The sequence below is a fragment of the Danio aesculapii genome, chromosome 3 (assembly GCF_903798145.1).
Source record: "Danio aesculapii chromosome 3, fDanAes4.1, whole genome shotgun sequence".
NCBI classification, from domain to species: domain Eukaryota; kingdom Metazoa; phylum Chordata; class Actinopteri; order Cypriniformes; family Danionidae; genus Danio; species Danio aesculapii.
The window spans coordinates 32,889,513-32,912,442 of NC_079437.1; the positions used below are offsets into that span (position 1 = coordinate 32,889,513).

General features: G+C 35.0%; 1 protein-coding gene across 1 annotated transcript in view; it reads right to left on the reverse strand.

Annotated features, from left to right (window-relative positions):
• The window catches only part of LOC130221329 (protein phosphatase 1 regulatory subunit 29), a 171,438-nt gene that overhangs the window by 94,438 nt on the left and 54,070 nt on the right, over window positions 1–22,930 (reverse strand). Inside the window, exon 2 of the mRNA XM_056453754.1 lies at window positions 17,012–17,131. The gene's annotated coding sequence lies outside the window, so the exon portion shown is untranslated. The remainder of the gene's footprint in view (window positions 1–17,011; window positions 17,132–22,930) is intronic.

Here is a 22,930-nt window from a genome sequence, read left to right on the forward strand (position 1 = left end):
AGTGATGGGTTGTAGCTGGAAGGGCATCCATAAAAACATATGCTGGATAAGTTTACGGTTCATTCCGCCGTGGGGACCCAGATTAATAAAGCCAAAAAGAAAATGAATGAATGAATGCAACAAAAACATAGTTTTATCATCTAGGGCCTCGTATTCTCATAAAGATTGTGATTGTCTCAAATCTCTGTTTTAGAAGTGTTTTTTCTTGAGTTTCTTTTGACGTGTAAGATAAATGGCGTTTCATTCTAATGTATAATCCCATTTATGGTGCTCTGACAGACGCCGCCAGGCAGAAACAGACACTTCGGCAGGTTTTATCAGATCAGTGTGTGTCCTGTTGTGTTGGCATCTGATGGAGCTTGTTTTCGCTGATTGAACACGCTGAATTGGCATTTGTTGGGAAGTGGATTGTTTGAGAATTGACATACTGTAATCTGGTGATTGTCTGTGTTGGTTGGTGCCTGTTGGTGCAGTATAAATTGGCCTTTTGACAGCAGACTTCCACAATGAAATTAAAGATAAAGTTGACAAAGTGTATTGCTAAATGTTGACAAAATGCACAACCATTCACGAGTCTTTTTAAAGGAAAAATACAATTAATGGGATTTTTATATTATTATTTATATTTTATATTTATATTATTGTTTTATTTTAAACAAATGTTTTTTACTATTCTAATTATTGTAATTAAATAATTCTGACCATATATTGTAATAATTTTTTTGAGCAACACTATTTATATTATTTTTATTATTATATTTTAATTGTTTTTTTTATTAAATGAAAATGATTACATTAATATTTAATACATGTTAATAAATGAATTAATATAACAAATAAATAACATTTTAAAAGATCTTAAAATAGAAACTATTTTAAAAAGTTTAGAAATTATTATTTAGAAATTATTTTCAATCGTAATAACATTATAATGTAATACTTCACTATAATATAAGTTTAATGTAGTTTTGATCATATGAATGGAGCCTTGGTGAGCATAAGAAACATTTTAAAACTTTTGTAAAAAGACATTGCTGCCACTATTCCAAACACATGAATTACTTTAATAGTTTATATTTGATTACAAATATTATGATAAATAATTTTTTTTATTATGATAAATTCTAAAACAGTATAATATTGCTATACATTATACACAAAAAAATACTTATTTTTTTATCTAGCAATAGCACATAGCCCATTCACGAGTTAACACTTGCAATAGTTTCAGAATAAAGTGTATTTGGCGTGCTGTCCAGGGAGAGGGCTCTGAGCTCGGGGAAGACACCCAAACTCGAGTTATTCCTCTTATCAGGAAACAAAGAGGAATAGGGATTCGAGCGAAGTATCTAGCCCGGCCCCAGAACACTCCCCCCGGGATTGTAATGCTTAAGAGGTGAGGTGACGGGGTGGTGGAGGGATGCTAAAGTCGTAAGATGCTGCAGGTAAGACAGCTTTGGTATATATAGGGGTTTGGTCAAGAACTGATTGGATAATAGAATAATTGTCAATGACGTATTTGATACTGAAACTTCTGCGCGTGCTCCTCCCGAAATTTGTTTATAAAACATCACTTATGAGTTGTACTTGTCTGACAAAAAATATTACGCCTAGTGGTCTCCTGGTTAAAGGTGATTTGACAATTACACCAGAGTAGAGTGGGTGAAATATCATAGCAATACAATCACTCACAATCAAATCACAATTAATTTATTTAGCAAAAGTGTCTCATACACATAATTTCCCCAACAAAAATAAATACTTTAAAAACAGCTACACCTTTAAAACAAAATCTACTGGCCCAACATACTAAGCCCTGAAAATGATTGTTATGAATCAAGAAGTTAAAATGGAGGGCTTCAACTCTCCCAATCTGGCACGGGATGCAGTTCTTATAAAATATACGTGTGGAAAGAATAAGCACTTTGGGTGTGTAAATCATCTGCTGTAGAACGAGCTGTAAAGCGCTAATGGAAAACGCTAGCCTGTGGCGCTGAGTAAACACACGCCTATTTTTAAAACACAGGCTCTGGATCAGCGAGAACACCAGACAACTCTTCATAACACCGCATGCATAAAAGTACACATCGTTCATTACGTGCTTCATTACAAGAAAGTGTCATGGCTGTTTTTATGCTAACCTAACCAAAATATATGGCTGTCGGTGAGTTGGAATTTAAACATATTCATGCACAGCTGTGTAAAAAAATCGATTTGATTAATAAAATTGCTCTCTCATGAACGATTTTTAAACATCAAAACAGCATTTCCAACATGATCTCTTGGAAATTTGGTAATTTCTTCATTTAGTGGCTAAATAAAGGTAACACTTTATTTTGATGGTCCATTTTAGTATTAGTAGACTGTCTGCTTAATATCTGTTAATACTGCTCCTTCAACAGACATTTAACTGACTATAAAACACTTTGCAAGTACATGTCAACTTACAGTATAACCCTAACCCTAACATAATGGTCTACTTATAATCTAATGAGAATTAGTTTGTAGATGCAATGTAACTTAAATTCAACAAAGGGACCATAAAAATAAAGTGTGACCTATATGAATTATAACAATAAAACAATAATAATAGTGACAGCTTAAAAAGATAATACATTATATTAAAAAAGGAAAAAAGAAAAGTAGATAATTAAATAAATATACTCCAACATAAAGACAATAACTACAACAAAGCCTCTGACAGCATTTCAAAGATCAAGTATGCATGTTTCGATTAATGGCCAGGTCTGTTTGAAAATGTCTGATTTCAACTGCAAATCTGCAGTCATTTTCTCAAATATATGTATACAGTTATAGTCAGAATTATTAGCCTCCCTTTGAATTTTTTTCTTTTTTAAATATTTTCCAAATGATGTTTAACAGAGCAAGGAAACTTTCACAGTATGTATGATAATATTTTTTCTTCTGGTGAAAGTCTTATTATAAGAACCATTTAAGGTCAAAATTATTAGCCCCATTTGAGCTATTTTTTTCCCTACTGTCTATAGAAGAAACCATCGTTATACAATGACTTGTCTAATTACCCTAACCTGTCTAGTTAACCTAATTAACCTAGTTAAGCCTTTAAATGATACTTTAAGCTGTACAGAAGTATCTTGAAAAAGATCTAGTAAAATATTATTTACTGTCATCATGGCAAAGATCAAATAAATCAGTTATTAGAAATGAGATATTAAAACTATTATGTTTAGAAATGTGTTGAAAAAAGCTTCTCACCATTGAAAAGAAATTGGGGGAAAAAATAAACAGGGGGGCTAATAATTTAGGGAGGTTAATAATTCTGACTCCAACTGTATGTGATTCAGCCTCTGTGTCCATTCTGTCAAAGTAGGTCAGCGGGTCTTCATCCAGTTCACTGTAATTATTTTCCTAACTGTTTTTAATTATATATGTAGTGCAAATAGGTGAGACTTACTGAATTGATCAGGGGGGAAACCATCAAGCAAAAAAAAAAAAAAATAAATAAAAATACTGGGTGCATTGGTATGGCATATCCTAAAACTTTACTAAACTCCCTTTTAACCTCCTGCCAATACATTTGTATTTTGGGACATTCCCAAAATATGTGAACATACCGTAGTCCCTAACTTCTCCACGATCTCTCGAGCACTGTGATAATCGTAAAGAACTATCAAATTTTTCACTACTAATAGAACTCTGAAGAACCTCATCTTTATCTTCCAGTCAAACTCCTTCCATATTTGACTGCTTATACCCCTATGACAATTTGTGCATATTTGTTCTCACATTTCATGCTCTATTATAGTGTTTAACTCTAATTCCCAATTTCCTTTGATATAATAAGAGTCACTGGATTTATCCTGCATTAATTTTGTATATAAATGGGCAACATGATTTTTAGTAGGCAGACCATGTTCAATAATATCTATAAAATATTTATCTTTTAATATTAAATATTAATCTAAAGATCTTTTAATTATATCTCATTGTTTATGGTTTGTGATATAATGTCGAAGATGTAAATATCAAAAAAAAAATGGATTTTTTATGATTTATTTTTTTTTTACGAATTTATACGATTAGCCACTAAACTGACAAAATGTAAAATAGTGTTTCCTTCGGAGATCAGGCTGGCTTTTCCAGACTGAAACTGGTTAAATGTTTGCTCTATGAAGATATCTGCAAATAACGACTCTGTATATGACAAAAAATCAAAAATATTCCTGTCAGTTTTCATACATTCCCACTATCATTATACCATTTACAACATGGCTGAAAACCACATACTGTTCATGAGTGGATCAAATGCTAGCTAGTTTAAAAAGGTGCCATTCAGAGTCTTGATATTTACTATCATTATCTGTCACTATGGATACAGCCATTACTCAAGGCCATGGAGAGGAGAGAATTGACTATGGCGACTCATTCATACAGACAGCATTCGATCTGCTCCTGTCTGCCATTGTGTGCGCTGGCCAATTTCACAGACACACCTGTTAGTAAATACGGCTGTCAATCTCCAACACCGACAAAACCTTTCAAAGCTCTTCTCTCACATTCATTTACTCCAGAACCTTGTGCAGGCCTTTGGGTCCTTTCGACCTTCTCTTCACCAGCTATCTGTCATTTCAATTCAATTACAAAACCCTCGCTCTTCTGCAGCCTGTCACCTACCATGTGGAAAAGCCGAGAGTGTGAACAGCACAGTTTAGATGCGCTTCAAAAAATGTATGTGTGTGTGTGTGTGTGTGTGTGTTTTTGCACACTTTATTTGCTGCAAAGTCTCTAAGGACTTGTAGATTTTCTAAAAAAAAATAAATAAATGTCTATAAGCTCCTGTTCTGTGGCTTTTGCCCTACAATCTCTAACGTGGGTATCAGAGTGTCTAACATCTTTCACAACAGCATCAATCACAGTGGAAACTGCTGCTTATCCTGTCTGTCACACTGAACGTGATCTGTGCAAACTCTCAGGAGTGATTTCTGCTATCACCGAGCCATGTGCTGTGTATAACAGCGTCTCCCGCCAATCGCCAAAATCTTGCTTAAACGCATGGCCATCTGCTTGTGGATTCAATAAAGGACCAAAGCTACACATGTGAGGATAAAGAATTTCTGTTATTCTTCTGACACTTCTTTGGAGCTTAACGTGAAGCCTCAGATTACTCTAGATGGCACATGCTGCAGTGCTTCACATCAGTGGATGGAGAAGCATCACACATCATTTTTAGTACTTCTAATAAACCTACAGACTACTGTTGAAAAGTTTGTTAATAAACAAAGTCTCTTATGCTCACCAAAGTCAAGAAATAGACTAAAATCAATACTGCTGGAAAATATAATTACAATTTAATCAACAGTTTTCTATATTTAATCATGTGCAGGCAAAGCAGAGTTTTCAGCATCATTACTTTAGTCTTCAGTATCATGTGGTCCTTCAGAAATCAATCTAATGTGCTGTATGGTGCTCAAGATTTGTTGATTAATGTTTAAAAAAGTAATATTTCTATACAAAGCATTTTCAGGATTCTTCTTCTTAAAATAAAGCATTTATTTAAATTATTTTTAAGCCTTTATGGATTAATGGAAATGTTGGCTAATTTAAATAATTAATTTGTTTCAAAACAAATCTGACCCTAAACCCAGCATTAAGCTAGTGAATTTAAAAATTTATTTTTTGAATGAAGTCATTTCAAAATCATTATTGCAAAAAGTGTGCATATGGCAACACAATCTCAGGGGTCAACAAAAACAATACCATTCATTTATTTTTTCCTTCGGCTTAGTCCCTTTATTTATCAGGGGTCGCCACAGATGAAAGAACCACCAACTTATCCAGCATATGTTTTGCACAGCGGATGCCCTTCCAGCCAATGGCCACTTTAGTTTATTCAATTCACCTATAGCGCATGTCTTTGGACTGTGGGAGAAAATGGAGCACCCGGAGGAAACCCACGCCATCACGGAGGGAACATGCAAACTCCACACAGAAATGCCAACTATCCCAGCCGGGAACTCGACCCAGCGACCTTCTTGCTGTCAGGCAACGGTGCTAACCACTGAGCCACCAACGCAATCTCATGGCAATTGGTAACTATTTGATTTAGTGGCTAATTCATATGAATTCGTACGATCTAATTCGTACAGTTTAGTATGATTTGCTCATCTGACGGTTGGGTTTAGGGACAAGGTTGGGTGCCACACCTCCTTTTTAAAATCATACATTTTTGTATGACTCAACTTGTTCGAATTAGCCACTAAACTGACAACACGTAAAATACTTACCTTTCCACGTGAGATCAGGCTGGAGCCATCGTATCGCCCCAAAACAACACCAATAATTATTAACATTATTATAATATTAATGTATAATAACAGGAACATTAGCCACTACTAACCACAACTGATTCTCAAACTCGCAGTACACAGTTGCAAGAAAAAGTATGTGAACCTTTTATAAGGATTACTTGGATTTCAGCAGAAATTAGAAGAAAATGTGTTCTGACCATCATCTAAGTCACAATAATAGAAAAACACATTCTGCTTAAACTAATACCACACCAACTTTATATGTTTTCATTATATGATTTCATTTTCATTTTTTATTGAACACAACATGTAAACATTCACAGGGCAGGATGGGAAAAAGTATGTGAACCCCTAACTTATGACTTCTCCAAGAGTCCAATCAATGTGATTAGATTGGATATGTTGGTTAAAGCTGCCCTATAAAAATACCCACCAGTTTTGACTTTGCTGTTCTCAAAAAGCATGCCTGATGTGAACCATCCCTTGCAAAAAAATAGCTTTCAAAAGATCTACAATGAAGAATTGTTCACTTGCATGAAGCTGGGAAGGGTTACAAAAGTATCTATAAAAGCCTTGATGTTCATGTGTCCACTGTAAGACAGACTTTCTACAAATGGAGGAAGTTCAGCATTGTTGCTACTCTCACTATTCACCTTATTCTTTGTGTACAAGTGGGCGCAGCCATTTGAATCTTTTTGGCTCAAGACTTCCAGTCTCAGTCACTTCCATTAATTTTTAGACGTTAAACACAGGTCGTTACGCTGCTTGATGTTACAAACTGACATTTTTCTAATTATATGATTCTGCTTTGTTTGTAAAGTCATGCAAACACTTGTTTGTAGAGCAAGTCGTTTGACCATTTTCTGTGGTTTATTATTCCCAGTCATTGCTCCCATAGGGAGTTGAATCGGAAGTTTTAAAACAATCGCAAAAACGAACACACTTCGGCATTGAAGAATAAGGTCAATAGGCGTGGTCATCCTGTAAAGATGCAACCTTTCAAAACCAACAGCCTTTATTTCTGAAAAGCTGTGGGGGTCATTCCAGCACTAACACTTACAACAATATTCAACAAACAAAAAACACAATATAAGTATATTTTTTTTCTGAAAAAATGCATCAATGTTTATCTACAACAATATATTGACATATGCACATCCAGTCACTAAAACAAACTAGAAAAAAGAGTTGATTTCTGCGCTGTTTGATTTACACTGCAATTCAGTAGTGGCATTGCGGAGCTACAGAATAAAGCACAAGAATCTCTGCAGAGTTAAACCAAAAGCATCAGAACTGATTCTCGCTTTTTGACCCTTAATGTGGCTATAGTTCAAAACTTGTGTCAGCTCTGGGAGAGGAGACTCTTGACACTCTTAACTCACTCTCAGTACTCATGTCTGAGTGACCGGTTGGCCATTATGGCACCAGGATAAGAGTCTCCGGGTACAATCATTCTCAGTCACACATGTCGAATAACCACAGACGGACACACATTGACAGTCAGACTGTGACTGTTTCAGTGACAGAGTGAATGCTATATTCTCTCACACTCAGATGGCACTAGCAAACTGCATCTTCTAGATTGAATTCATGGTGATAATGCTTTCTAAATCTATTTTTTGGAGTATGAGACTTGAATGTGTCTGAGCATTTTTCCTCAATAATAATATGAACCACAACAGCAACAAAAAATTACAGCAGTTAAGATTCTTTCTGATCATAGCGATAGGCATCATTTCTGCAATTTGGCACTACAATCAATTCACATCCCATTACCTGTTTAGCACCTAATAAAATAGATTGCTCTGAAGCTACTTTTTTTACAGTATTAATACCCTTTCACCCTAAAATGGCACTCTTGAATCAAAACAATAGATTCTTATGTAGACATTTACACCAGGCACAATCAATCTCAGCAAGATGAGGCATGGATTTTTTGTCACTTTGTCACCCTTTGATGAAATGATTTACTCGATCCGAGCAGTTGATTTGCTTGTAGGTGCTGCAAAGTATGACTGGTGGCGCTACAGCAAAGAAAACTGTTCATATAGTATACTGTATATGTTAAAAAAAAGGTGCCAAGTGTTTGCTATTTTTTGTTTCTGAGAACTTTTTAAAAGTTGAAAGTATAATAGATAGATTCTGGTGTAGTACCAAACAATTGTTTTTGTTTTGTATTTACTATTGTATATTATGCAGTGGATGAGGTTAAAGCCAAAGGGGGAAAACATACAAATGTATTATGAATTACAATATACAAAAACTAAGGGCTCTATTTTAACAATCTAACCGCAAAGTCTAAAGCGCATGGGGCAAAAGTGTTAAGAGCATGTCTGAATCCACTTTTGCTATTTTAAGCATGGAAAAATACACTCTGCGCCCTGGCGCATGGTCTAACAGGGTTGTGCTTATTCTCTTAATGAGTTATGGGTGTGTTTTGAGCATAACATGCGTTAAGTCTCATCTTCCATTCCCTTTAAGAGTCAGTTGTGTCGTGCATGGCGCATTTGCTATTGACATGGCGGACATTGTAAGTGAAAAAACTTAAGGCTTCACTAGAGAGAAAACAGTTAAACAGACCATCTGCAGCGCAAGGATATAGAATGAGCCTCCTCCATACAGCCTCTTTACTTTCTCTTTACTTTACTTTTACTCTTTACCTTACTCCTTTACTTTCATGAAGTAACGAAACATTGTTGTTCGCACTCCACTGAAGGCATCTATTAGCCTACATATTTAATTTTGTTTGTTAAGCGAAAAGATTTGTTTTGTCCACACAGGTGCATAACTTACACGCCTTTGGACTTTCAGCTAGTCAATGGCACCGCCTATTTTAGTTGCTTAAAATAGCAACATGCCAACAATGCGCCTTAACACACCTCCTTTATAGACCAGCACAGCCATGAGTCTACAAAGTGGTGCAAATGGATTTGCTATTTAAACAATGTGGTGCAAAGTGTGAAAATTAGGGTTGCACTTGTCTAAAAATAGCAACAAATCGCGCCAAACACGTCTTGCTCCTTATTGCACCAGGTGTATGATAGGGCCCAAAAAGTCAGCTGAAGGCAATCAATTGTTTTAGTTCACTGTGAAAGCACAGTTTGTCAGAGATTTGCCTTGATTTTTTACATCACATTTGGGGTGAAAGAACTTTTAAATTAAACAAAGGAAATTTCAAAGAAAGCAGAGAGCCAGAACAACACCTGCCTAATATGTAATTCAATTCAATTCCTCTTTATTTCTATAGCGCTTTTACAATGTAGAACATAGAAGTTGTAAATTGAAATTGTTTTCTGTGTTGAGCACATTGTGGTGAACATATGGAGCTAAAGACATTTTAAAATGTGAATTGTTTTAGATCTTTATTAAAATACATAATTTTAGGCAAGGCAAGGCAAGGCAAGTTTATTTATATAGCACATCTCATACACAGTGGCAATTCAAAGTGCTTTACATAAACAGGAGTAATATAAACAAGTATAAGAGAAATAAAAACAAATAATAAAAATGGTATAAAAATTTTAAAAAATAAAATAAATAAGCATAAAAACAGATAAAATGTGTTATAAAAGAATTAAAAAGAAGAGAAAACATAATAGTGCGATCTGTCGGACGTAGCACAGTGCTCATTCAGTAAAGGCACAGCTAAACAGGTCTTGTTTTCAATCTTGATTTGAATGTGCCTAATGTTGGAGCACATCTGATCATTTCTGGAAGCTGGTTCCAGCAGCGAGGGGCGTAGTAGCTGAAAGCCGTTTAAGTTTTTTCCACAGTGTGGTTCCACTAGATAGAAATATAACTATTGTTTGTATTGATTTCTTTCTTTGCAAAGTAATTTTTTACAGTGTACATTTCATTTACCAATATACAGGAAAACAAACAATACTTCTTTTTCAGAAGCACATAAAATATGACACGGCTAAACGAACTGACCACAGACAGATGGATGCACTAATTTGATATCAGCAGATGATCATAGGAATGTTTAACTAAAACAACATAGAGCCAATAAAAATATAGATTAAAAGTTTGGAAAGGAGGAAAAAACTAAAAGAACAAGATCTGCAACCATGTACCAAACAAACTCCATCTACCTCACTGGTCTGAGACAGGGCTCTGATCAATACTTTCATTAGAACTCTCAATTGCTGTCTTTTGTCTTTTAAGCAAAGGCACAGAATGACTCAAATTGGTTCATCCTTCCTCTGGAAATCTTTAAGTACATCTTATTAAACAAAAAGGAAAGTGATTTAACTAAAACCCAATACAATGCAAACTACACTTGCATTTCGATTCTTTTCTTATCGGGCCCCTTGAAACCAAGCAACATGCCAGAATAATGTTGTTTCAGAAGCATTGTGTAATTAAAGAATTAACTGTCAATCACGATGGAGACAGATTCATTGAAAATGCATCTCTCATAGTGGTGCAGCACAATAGTTCTTTCCCAGGAGCTGATTTACTTCTCAGTTATTTTAGAGCAGGCTGGACTGAATATAAGGTCTTTAAGGAATTAAAGCTTTAGAGAGAACTCATCCAAAATCAAAACTATTAAAATATTAAAGATTGTCAAAGTGCACCATAATGTTTCCATGATAAGAGTCTACTGGATCAAGTCTCAGATAAAGACAACACAACTGAGTCAACACCCTCTCACAACAAAGTCTTGTCGCAGATTAAACCCCATGCACTGAAAGACAGTTCTTTCAAATCTAAATGACTCATTCATATAGACTCTTGTAAAAATAAAATGTCCCACTGTCTGACATCCAAATCCTCTTAAAAAAATCATTGCGCTCAGCCTACTGATGAACAGGCCAATGTGAGAGACAAAGAGAGACACAGTGTCAAATTCGCTAGTCAGTTCTGTCCAAATAACTTGTTTGTTCACTGACAAACCATAAACCATATTTAATTAAGTGTTACTTGTGCTGATATGAGTATTTCAATTAAATGAACTGCTAGTTCTGATCTGTGAGTTTAATTAGAAAGCGCTGAGACTTTTCCTTTTTACATCACTGGCTGTGATGATTTTTTAAAAACGCTGATTCATTTATGAATGCCTTTATGAATGAGCCACTGAATGATTTGTTTAATGCTAAATCATTCATCTGCTTCCTTTGGCAGAGCAAAAAAAAAAAGATTTGAAATGTCATGTGAAATGTCAAAAATTTTAATTACACAATATTCTACTATTGAATTAAGGCAATATCCATCTAGAATGTGGACAGAATTTTATTTTATTCAAAAGAACAGATATTTCTCATAATTTTGTTATTCAGAGTGATATCTGACGATACCGATAGTTTGGTGGCACTGCCTTTTATATCTTCTCTTTGTTTAAATGATAAATAATTAATTCCCTATGTCATCAAGAAATGTAAAAAACGACACTTCAACAAGTTGCTTCAGCTTCAGAGTAACTGGACTCAGTCATGAAGCAGAAAATACATTACTCCATTAACATTTGGAAATCATATAATGGAAATCTCAATAATGAGATTATATAAATGAAATGCTACTGGCTATTTAGAAAAAGGGGAAGAGCTACTTTATATGCCACACCCTCTTCTCGTCATGTTTTGGTGGTAATGATGTCGATACATTTCCACTGAAACATTAAAAGAGGGTGGAGAATATAAATCAGCTCCTCCCCTTTTTCTAAATAACCAGTAGTGTTACTTTTTTTGGATACACTACAAATGCATTTCAAGATGAGCTTGTCTTGAGCTTTGTCCTCTGATGGTTTTTATTACATAGAACACATAGAATTGCTAAGAATTGCTGTCTATGGGCCCTATCATACACCTGGCGCAATAAGGCGCAAGATGTGTTTGGCAAGATTCTTGGCTATTTTTAGACCAGCGCAACCCTAATTTTCACAATTTGCACCACGTTTTTTTTAAAATAGCAAATCCATTTGCATCACTTTGTACACTTATGGGTGTGCTAGTCTAAAATAGAGGTGTGTTAAGGCGCATTGTTGGCACGTTGCTTTTTGAGGAACTGAAATAGGCCACACCACTGACTATCTAAAAGCAGGTCTTAAGTCCAGCGCAGAGTGTGTTAGTTATGCGCCTATGGTTCAAATGCTTACACATTACTTAATACACACAGGATGTACAGCAACACACAAATGCCTCTATGCCTCATCTTAGGGGGCTTTTTTTCAGTTTATTTATGAGAATTTGCATTTGTATAATATTTTTAGCAACATTACTTATTATATACATATTCCTATTTGTTTTAATACAGACAAGTTTAGATTTGTCCACCAGTCGGGTTTTGGAGACGTATGCATCACTGTACACACTTCGTTATAATTGTTCATTTACTCGTTTGCTGGAAATTAGAACTGAGTTTAGAAATAGTTTTGAAACAAATCTTGGTGCTTAACTAACAAAATTAAATATGTAGGCTAATGGATGTCTTCAGTGGAGTGCGTACAACACCGTTTCCTTATCAACAAAAGTAAATGAGTAAAGAGTAAAAGTAAAATAAAAAGAAAGTAAAGAGGCTGAATGGAGGAGGCTCATTCTTTATACTCGCACTGCAGATGGTCTGTTTAATTGTTCTCTCGCTACTGAAGCATTCAGCTTAGCAAATGTGGCATGACGTGACACAACTGACTCTTAAAGGGAATGAGAGAGGAGACTCTGATTGGTTTAATGCACATTATTCTCAAAACACACCCATAACTCATTAAGAGAATAAGCACAACCCTGTTAGACCATGCCTCAGGGCACGTACCAGGGCGTATTTTTACTGTTCTTAAAATAGCAAAAGTGGATTCGGACACGCCCTTAATGCTTTTGCACCATGCTTTACATTTTGTTAAAATAGAGTCCTATTTCTAGAAAATTCAGGGGACCTTTAATTCAAAATATGTTTTGAGCACCAAATCAGCATATTAGAATGATTTCTGAAGTATCATGCAACTCTGAAGACTGGAGGAGTAATTACTGTAATTACTGCTTACAATACTGCTATTGTAATACAGTTTAAAATATACTTGATTTTTATGATTAAAGCTTGAATCTGCTTTAATCATAAAAATCAAGTATATTTTAAACTGTATTACAATGGAAAACACCTGTGTTAAATTGCAATAAAATATTAAAATATTTATGCTAATCTTTGGTCAAATAAATGCAGCTTGTTGAGTATAAGAGAAACTGTAGTGTACACTGAAATAAATTCCCAGAATTTCACAACATGTTACTGTAATTTTTCACAGTAAATTACATTGGTGTTACTTTACAGGTTTTAACTGTTACATTTTACGTGTTCAGAATTTTATTGTGAAATTAAGGCAGGCATCATGATTACAGCAAATTACTGTAGAAATGGCTATATCTTTTGCACGTTAGTTATAGGAATTCAAGCACTATTAATATTTTATTCCACATAGAAATGAATACACATTAACAATTATGCTAGAACAGGCACTTTTTGATATTTAGAAACATTTACAGAATTACTGTTATTATGAAGTACATCATAGTAATTTACTGTGAATTTATATACAGTACCTTACTGTGAAAGTAATGCAATTATTACCCAGTAATGTAAATTTAAAGGTCAACTACTTTACATTGTATAAACTGTCCCATGCAAAGAAGCCTGTAGTCATTCGGGCCGAATTCCCCTGATGGAAACCCGTTTCCAGCTGTGCTCCAGGAGAAATGGATGGATGGAAAAGGGGATGCAGCAGCTCTAGTGATTATGAGCCGGGTCGACAGGGTAGGACAGGGGTGGAAACTGCACTCTTAAGCACTGCTGTCAGCTAGTAATAATAGAGTTCCTGTGTTAATCGCGGTGGGTGGAGAGGCAGCCATTATGTTCTTCTCAACAGTGCAGTCGCTCCTCACATGAGCCACACACACACAAACACACGCTCATTCTCATTCACCGTGTATGTTTTTGTGCCTTCCCTAAAGGTCCTGGCTTAATGTGCTCTACATGACCGACCTTTACTGTCAACAGAGTGCCACAGCAGTCATTACAGAATAGCCATTTCACACATACTACACACATTGAGCTCTCAGCGGCTGAGCGAGGACAGACACCTCACACAGCCGGAGTTTCTCCCTGCAGTAATCTAGCCGAAGGGAAGATCAGCAGATGAGCCCTCGCTGCCTCCTACTGAACATGGAAGGTCACCTGTGTCTCTAAACACACTCGATCTGCACACACTAATCACACACACCTCTTTCACGTGCTCTCTGGCTCTATCACATTAACTGATTTGTGCTTGCAACAAACCTTGATAGAACTTATGAAATATAAGCAGAATTATGGATAAAAATTTCATACTTCATTATAATGTAATTTCACAGATTATACGATTCTTTTCATAGACATTTGTTAACATTTCACATAAATAACCAACACACTAGATCTGGTTCCTGTATGCGTTTAACAGTCCCAAGGGTACTGTCAGAACTTGGCAAACGTGCTTTTTCTTTTATGCTCCTACCTGCAAAATCAGCTCAATCTTGACACACTTCTGACTCTGAGTACTTTTAAACATCTTCTGTATAACGTCTTAAAGGATACTTGTAATTGTTTTTTATGATCTGATCTTTTTATGAATGGTGTTTTTGTAATTTTGTAATTTTTATGTGAAACTGTGCTGTTTGCCGTCTTGACCAGGTCTCACTGGAAGAAGACACGGCACTGTCTCAATGTGATCTCCTTGCTAAATAAGGAAATAATAATAATAATAATAATAATAATAATAATAATAATAATACGATTCTATTCATAGAACGAAATAAAGGTATAATATAATATAATATAATATAATATAATATAATATAATATAATATAATATAATATAATATAATATAATATAATAATATAATATAATATAATATAATATAATATAATATAATATAATATAATATAATATAATATAATATAATATAATTAGTGTTGGGGAAAGTTACTTTTGAAAGTAGTGCCTTGCAATATTGATTTACTCCCCCAAAAAACTAGTTGCATTACTTTTTACAGAAGGTAATGCGTTATATTACTCTTGAGTTACTTTTGCATTACTTTTCTTTACCTGACTGAGGTTTGATCTCTTTCAGCAGGTGTTTTTTCACCTTTTTATCAAGAAGCTCTATATTTTCGGAACTTTCTGAGCCCAGAGCTATATATGCTGTGTATACAGATTAATGAAAGCATGTAAAGTAATGTGTTTGCTACTTTTGAATGTTTTGTTTTATTAGTTAAGTAAATTCACTGTCCACTGAAATAAAGATTGCAATAAAACCTAAGAGTACTAACATGAAATAATTTATTAAGGCACAAACAGATTTTAAACCTTTAAAATGTTTAATAACAAAATGAACAGTAAGATGATAAAAATCCCCAAATCAAAATAAATCTTTGAGCTTTATACTGTGAATAAATTGCTTCATGTGGCCTTAACAAATGTGTAAATCATTTCCCAAAAGAGAAAAAATCGTACTATACTACTAAACGTGAGTTAGTCGATTCTGCAGTAGCGTTAGACAGTGGCTGCATCTCCTCAACAATAAAAGCAATCAATTAAGTTTAGTCTAATTAATTGTTTTACGTGGAAAATGTGAACTGATATCAAACATTTGTTGTTTAGCTGGAGGTGGGGTGCGGGCGTAGTGCATCGCATCCAGTTTTGTTTTTATCGATGTCGTGTTTCTTGCAGTTGTTAAGAGTTTTCCATACACATAAACTAAACTTAACAACAATCCACATCTTTTCTTCGATGAGTTAAAAATACAAACAATCCATTGCAAAAATGGAAGTCTCTGGTCTACTATTCTGACTGTCGGTAGTGGTGACGGGCGATTCGCGAATTGTTTGTTTTAAGTGGATCTTCTAAATGAACCAGTCTGACCAGTTCATTAATTTAAACGGTGTTGTCGTGAAACAGTTTGCATCTTCAGTAAGTACTAACATACCAAATACTCCCTCTCACTCGAAATAAACCAATATTCTGAGTTATTTAATTACAAGAACAGTACACTGACTCATAATGAGTGCGAGTCGACTGTGTGTTCCCTTGCAGCACACTCTTCATTGAGTATGTGATTCAACCTGACTAAGGCCATTTTTATCCCCGCAATATGTTTTGTAAAGCCAATTAAGCAAGGAAAAAGTAACTCGCGTTAGATTTTTTTCAAAAAGTAACTGAAATAACATTACTTATTTTTAAAAGTAATGCGTTATATTACTCGTTACTTTGGAAAAGTAATATTATTACATAACGTGTGTTACTTATAAGGCGTTACACCCCAACACTGGTTATAAGCATAAGTGAACAGGAGCAAGGCCATTTAACAATTCATATTACTGTTAAAGAGAGCAAAAACCACCTGAGGGGCTATCCAAGGTAAAACCTCTATGTCTTATGTGTTTGAGAACAGGAGAGTGCATGAGCGGGTTGTCTATGTGTGTGTGTGTAAGAAACGGGAAGTGACACGACAGGTCCATCATCATTTACAAAAACACAAACAACAGCGCCTGTCAGCCTGGGGCAGCTCTGATACTTGCTGAAAAACTGTGAACAGAAGAAACAAATGCTTTCGCAACAAATTTGCGCATAGCCTGTTTTTTAACACATGTAGCATTTCACGAAGTCGTCTGCTCGGTGCCTGTTAAACAATCAGTACACAGATGGGCAACAAACAGCAGCACCTCTGCAAGTTCAGTCTGACTGCAGCAGTTCTCACCTGTTTTATCCTCCTCTTCTTCTCAGGTGAGATGGCTGGTCCTGATGCTGCTGTATTTAAGCCTGGGTTGAAATCCACTTGTCGCAGGGAACCAGGAGCCGGGGGACGATGAGCCCTGAGCTGGAGATAACAGATGATGAGAGGGGGAGAGACAGTTAAAGAGCTGGCGCAACTTCTGAATAATGTTGTTTGCGGTGCTGCAAAACCCACTTGGCTTTCTTAATTAGCCTGAATCTAAATAAGGTGGCAGACTTGGCATAGATTGTCACTTAGTGCATGATGCTAAGACATCAGAGAGAGAGTGAGAGAGTGAGAGAGAGAGGCGGCGGTGGGGGGGGGGGGGTCTGAAGAGATAGAGAGAATGCTGATAGGCAAAGTGGGAACGATGAAAGAGCGTGTATGAAATTAAAAGGGGAGTCTGAGGATAGAAAGACTTTTATCACTCTTTTATTTGTTACTTTGAACTAGACCAGCAGTCTTCCTCAAAGAGGTCCAGCAACTATTATTTCCTCTCAAGCAAACAAATAAATGCATAGTTTTTTTCTTAAATATATATTACTATTTGTAAATACTACAAAACAAACAAAAATGATTAAAAAAATGTAAATAATTATAGAAACAAAAATCTGTGGATTGAAACAGAATGATTTTGAGCTGAAAATAACTCCTTTAACTTTTAGGTTTATAACAAAGATTATAGAATACACAAGACATGTCACTCGTATAGTTTAGAATGAGGAAAAGTGTAAAGGTCAACATGGCAAATGAAGCCCCGCTTTCTAGTACAGTGATTGCTATAGACTGATGAATCTCCGGGGGAAGGGCTTGGACCAGCCATGAGTTTCTTCAGATTTAGTTTGATTTGAATGTTTAGAAACGAAACTATTGAGACGGTTGTTGTTTAATTTTATTTTTCCAAATATGTAATGTAATTGTAAGCTTGGTAAACAGTTTTGGAGAGTTTGAAGTTTCCCCATTCAGACAGAATGCCCAAGCATACTGCCCGAGAGGCATTTCAAAGATGGCCGCCGAGTGAAATGACTTGCCTTAAAGGGACTTTGTTTATAACGGAAATCCAATAGGGCAGTGGTTCTCAAACTGTGGCACCAGTGGTACGCGGGCTTCCTCCTAGTGCTACGTGGAGGAATCGCTGAATAATGAAAGAAAAAATTAACTCGTTTTTTCTTTTGATGCGTACGATAACGTCGATTTAATCAGCATTGTCAGTTCCCTGAAGCGTTCAATAACAGCGCTGTGCTTGAGTGCATTGTGTCATAAGCTGCTAAAAATCAGTTTCCGAAATTTAAGAATTAATTCCGAAGTGGTGATTTGACTGATGTGAAAAGTGACCACAGTGAAAAGTGACCACAGTCGATCTTGTCTAGTTTTGCGTGAAACATAAGGGCGGGACAAAGAGCTCTCTGTGTTGCAAAGACAGAAAAAATAACTCAAAAACACATGTTTTATTGATATAATGCTTCTTGGATGTTTTCACTATAGAGATGTCTATGTTATTAGCATATTAGCGGACATATTTCCTGCCATTTCAACAATCTACACACACGTTTCGCTCTCTTCTCTCCGACAGCGAGTTTACTCGCCTCTGACCTGTCACTCTTCTAAACACAGTATGAATGTCGGCGCGGGAATGCTACTTATTGTTTATTTATCAAAATAAACATAAGGCTCTTAAAACACTGCTTTGAGAAATGTAGTGTTGTCATATTTCAAATACCTCAAGTAAAACGAAGTCATTTGTTTTATTATTTTATTACAGACAGTGTACTTGTCTTTTTTGTAAAAATTATTTGATATACAGCTATTTAAGAAACAAATTTGCCATATTGTAAAGAAAAATTGTGTAAAATATGTAAATAAAAGGCTAAATTTAAATCTTTTCATCATATACTTTAATTAAACCTTTCAAAGCTTGAAACTATTGTTTAAAAAATGGACACAAAGTGTTTCTATGGCCGTAAAGAGTTTTTGGTAGTTTTGGCAGAGCTATTGAAAAGGATTATTTGTCATGAAAGGAAAAATCGACCAGACTTCCTCTGTTAGTGCAAAGTCCTATACATGTAGCTTTGGGATTTAAGCAATTAAACCATTCAAACAGGTTTACACTTAAAAAAGTGATTTCATAATGAAAATCTGATTTCTTTTTTCAAAAGTATCTAACTAGTACTTTTTCAAAAGAGTACTTTGTACTTTTACCTAATATTAGTATTATTTACAAAAATGTGTATTATTTTAGCAATGTAATAGTATTTTTACTTGAGTACAAAAAATTCACAAGCACATTTCACAAGCACATATAGTGCAGGTTTATTATATTATTAATATATGATTACTAAATATTATTATTATTATTAATGGTTTTTATTTGTATAAATTCCTCTGCAATGTTTTTATGGGTTGCTGAGAATACATTTCAGGTGTTCAATACATAGCGTGTCAGTCTTGAAAATAAAAATAGGTGCTGGAAAAAGTGCTTAAAAGTCCTTGATTTTCATAAGGCTGTGCCTGTATGAACCATGTCATATGTACATACAACATATATTTCAAAATTTGTCAGAAAGTCTGTATTTATGAGGTCCAAGTAACATTTCCAGGTTTTGATGAATAGGCTACTATGTTAATACTTCAGATTTAAGTACAGCAGTTTTCTTTTTACTTTTTAAGAGCAGTGCCATTTTGAATGAACGTTTAAAAGCACATTTTAATTTAAACGTTTTTTTTTTTTTGGGGGGGGGGGGGGGGTGTAGTTTGTTTTTACCTGCAAGCACAGTTAATGTTCAAACTATTCAAAATGTTTTAAGTGGCTGACAATAATACATATTCTTATTAATAGAAACTAATCTGCCTCGTTTCTGAACTGTGCACAGCTGTAGCTGCTTAATTAGGCCTGCAACGCTACTTTATTTCAATACTGGTCATTATGGTGGTACTTGAAGAGACAATTTTTTTTCTGAGGTGGTACTTGGTGAAAAAAGTTTGAGAACCACTGCAATAGGGTATATGAAGAGCTAGTGTTTCTTCCCATACTGATAAATTTTGGTGAACGATTAATGTGACTTTTTTCCATTTTATACAGTTTCCTTTTACAGCATCAATGTTGTAATGTAATTTAAATATAATCAGTTAAATAAACTTTGGTATTCATTTAGTTGCTCAAGCGTAAAATAAGATGAAAAGCCGTTTACACGCACACGCCCATCTGAATTAGCAGGCTAGCGCAGAAGCTCCATTAAATATACAGGGGTAAAATAAATGTTCATATTTTAAAGACATGGTGGGGAAAATTTTAATTTACATTTCTGATACCCACTTTATATCAGATATTACTTAGCCAGTGGAGATCTCTGATTTTTAAAGAAAACAGACCTTAAACACGCCGATTTCGGAACAGCATACAGTTCACCGGAATCGCTTACGTCTGCGGAATACTTCTGCATATACCCTATTAGAACCACTTGTTTGTTAAACAAAGCTACAGTAAGTGTCTCATATAATATCTACTAAAAGTGAAAAAATATGACTTTACTAATTGTTTTGCATATAAATTATCTAAACATTTGTGTATTATTCAATAATCGTACTTAAATTAATATAAAAGCAGAATAAATAGATATTTACTCACATTTATACAAGGTAAACAAACAAAGAATGAATGACAGGCTCAAAAGTCTGCAGAATGTTATATATCCTCAGACGAAGATTCCATTTGGGCATAAATATGACTACTGTACATATAATTACATACAGTCAGTACATAAAGATATATATAATACACATGACAGTATTGTTTTGTATTATTATAGTGTATTCACAGTATTGTTGTCTATTTGTGTAAATGACACTGAGTGAACCTGTATTTTAAACTTTAAATGCTGATTTTTTGGGGGGGGAAATGAGACAAATATTGGGCAGTACAGTGGCGCAGTGGGTAGCACAATCGCCTCACAGCAAGAAGGTCGCTGGTTTGAGCCCCATTTCTGTGTGGAGTTTGCATGTTCTCCCTGTGTTCACGTGGGTTTCCTCCATGGTGCTCCGGTTTCCCCCACAGTCCAAAAACATGTGGTATAGGTCAATTGAAAAAGCGAAATTGGCCATAGTGTATGTGAGTGTGTGCAAGAGTGTATGGGAATTTTCCAGTGTTGGGTTACGGCTGGAAGGGCATCCACTGCATAAAACGTGCTGGTTAAGTTGACGGTTGATTCCGCTGTGATGACCACAGATTAATAAAGGGACTAAGCCGAAAAGAAAATGAATGAATGAATGAATGAATGAAATAGTTCGGTAAACTCTTTAGATTTTACTTTATTTTTAAAGAATGATTATTGCAAACACAGCTGATTTTGATAATAATTAATATCATAATTATAATTTAATGTGATCTTATTTTAATTCACTTTCCTTAGAATAACAGTTTTTACATTGGTCAAGCTGGTACAAGTAAATGTGACTCAAAATACGACCACAAAAACCAATCAGTATCACAAGTTTCAAATGTAATCCCCAAACGGATTGCAAAAGAGCGAGAGGAGCACTGGAGTGTTTTGTAGGGACAGAATGAGAGATAAGTGTGCAAGAACAAGCCAGAGGGGAGCAGTGCATCGGCTGACTGCTGGATGCAGTCATTTAACAAACAAAAGTTCTGCTATTGGTATTGGAGAGGGACGAGAGGAATGATGGGGCAGAACTTTCCATCAATCACACAGCCAGATCAATGACTCAGGCAAGCACAAGCCAAATCAGACATCAGCGGAGGATGAGGAGAGCAGAAAGAAAGAAAGAGTTATCTGAGATTTCACCGATGCTCATTAGGCAATGTTTAACATGTCTTCTTGATTATTTATTTATAGCGGAGCATTTTAGTTCTCAGTAAATAAGATAAAAAATGTTGCGAATGAAATCAAAACATAAAACTATTTATCCAAATTGGAAGCAAGATTATTTTAGTAGGCAAAGACTGAAACATTGGTCAAAAAACACATTTGCTGAAACAAAAAAATAAATAAAAACAATTCACAATACATTTATTCATTCATTTTCCTTCAGCTTGAGGTCGTCACAACTGATGGCCTTCGAGCTGCAACCCAGTATTGGAAAACACCCTTACACACTCATTCACACACACACAGCCATACACTACGGCCAATTTAGTTTATTTAATTCACCTACAGTGCATGTCTTTAGACTGTGACAGTGCTAACCACTGAGCCACCATATCACCTTCACAATAAATGAAAAACTAAAAGTAAACATAACAAACAACAGTTGCTGCTAAAACTAAAACTGAAACTAAATATAGAAATGCTTCATAGAAAATTTGTTCTTAAAATAAAATGTAAACTAAAACTAATCCTTAACGAAACAAACTAAAACTAAACTGAAATGTCCAGCAAATTAAAAAAAATTCATATTAAAATAAAAACTAAAATTGCTAAACTATAAGAACCTTGATTAGAAGTCTTTCCCATGCTGACAGGTAATAGAGATCACTGCAGAAGAGGAAAACACAAGCCCTCAACAGCTGTCAAGAGTGACTCAGCTCACAGGCACAGTGGTGTCACAACACTAAACCAACACACTCTCCAAGAGACCCGTTTTCAGGCATTTCATTGACTAACTGAGTCTCATCTTGCAAAAGTTATTCTGGTCATTTACTTAATTTTTGTATATGGCAATTTACAATAAATGTATTCTAATTTACTTACTTTTACTGTTATTCCGTATTTTGTATTTACCTTTTATTTATTGTATCCCCTTCCTTTACTCGATCAACTTTTCCATGCAGTTTATTAACCTTTGTTATTATTAGCTAATTAAAGTTTTCTTTACACTGCTGCATAATTATGTGTACTTAAAAAGCTTAACAATACATACTACTATACATAAAGCCTCAATAGAAAAAAA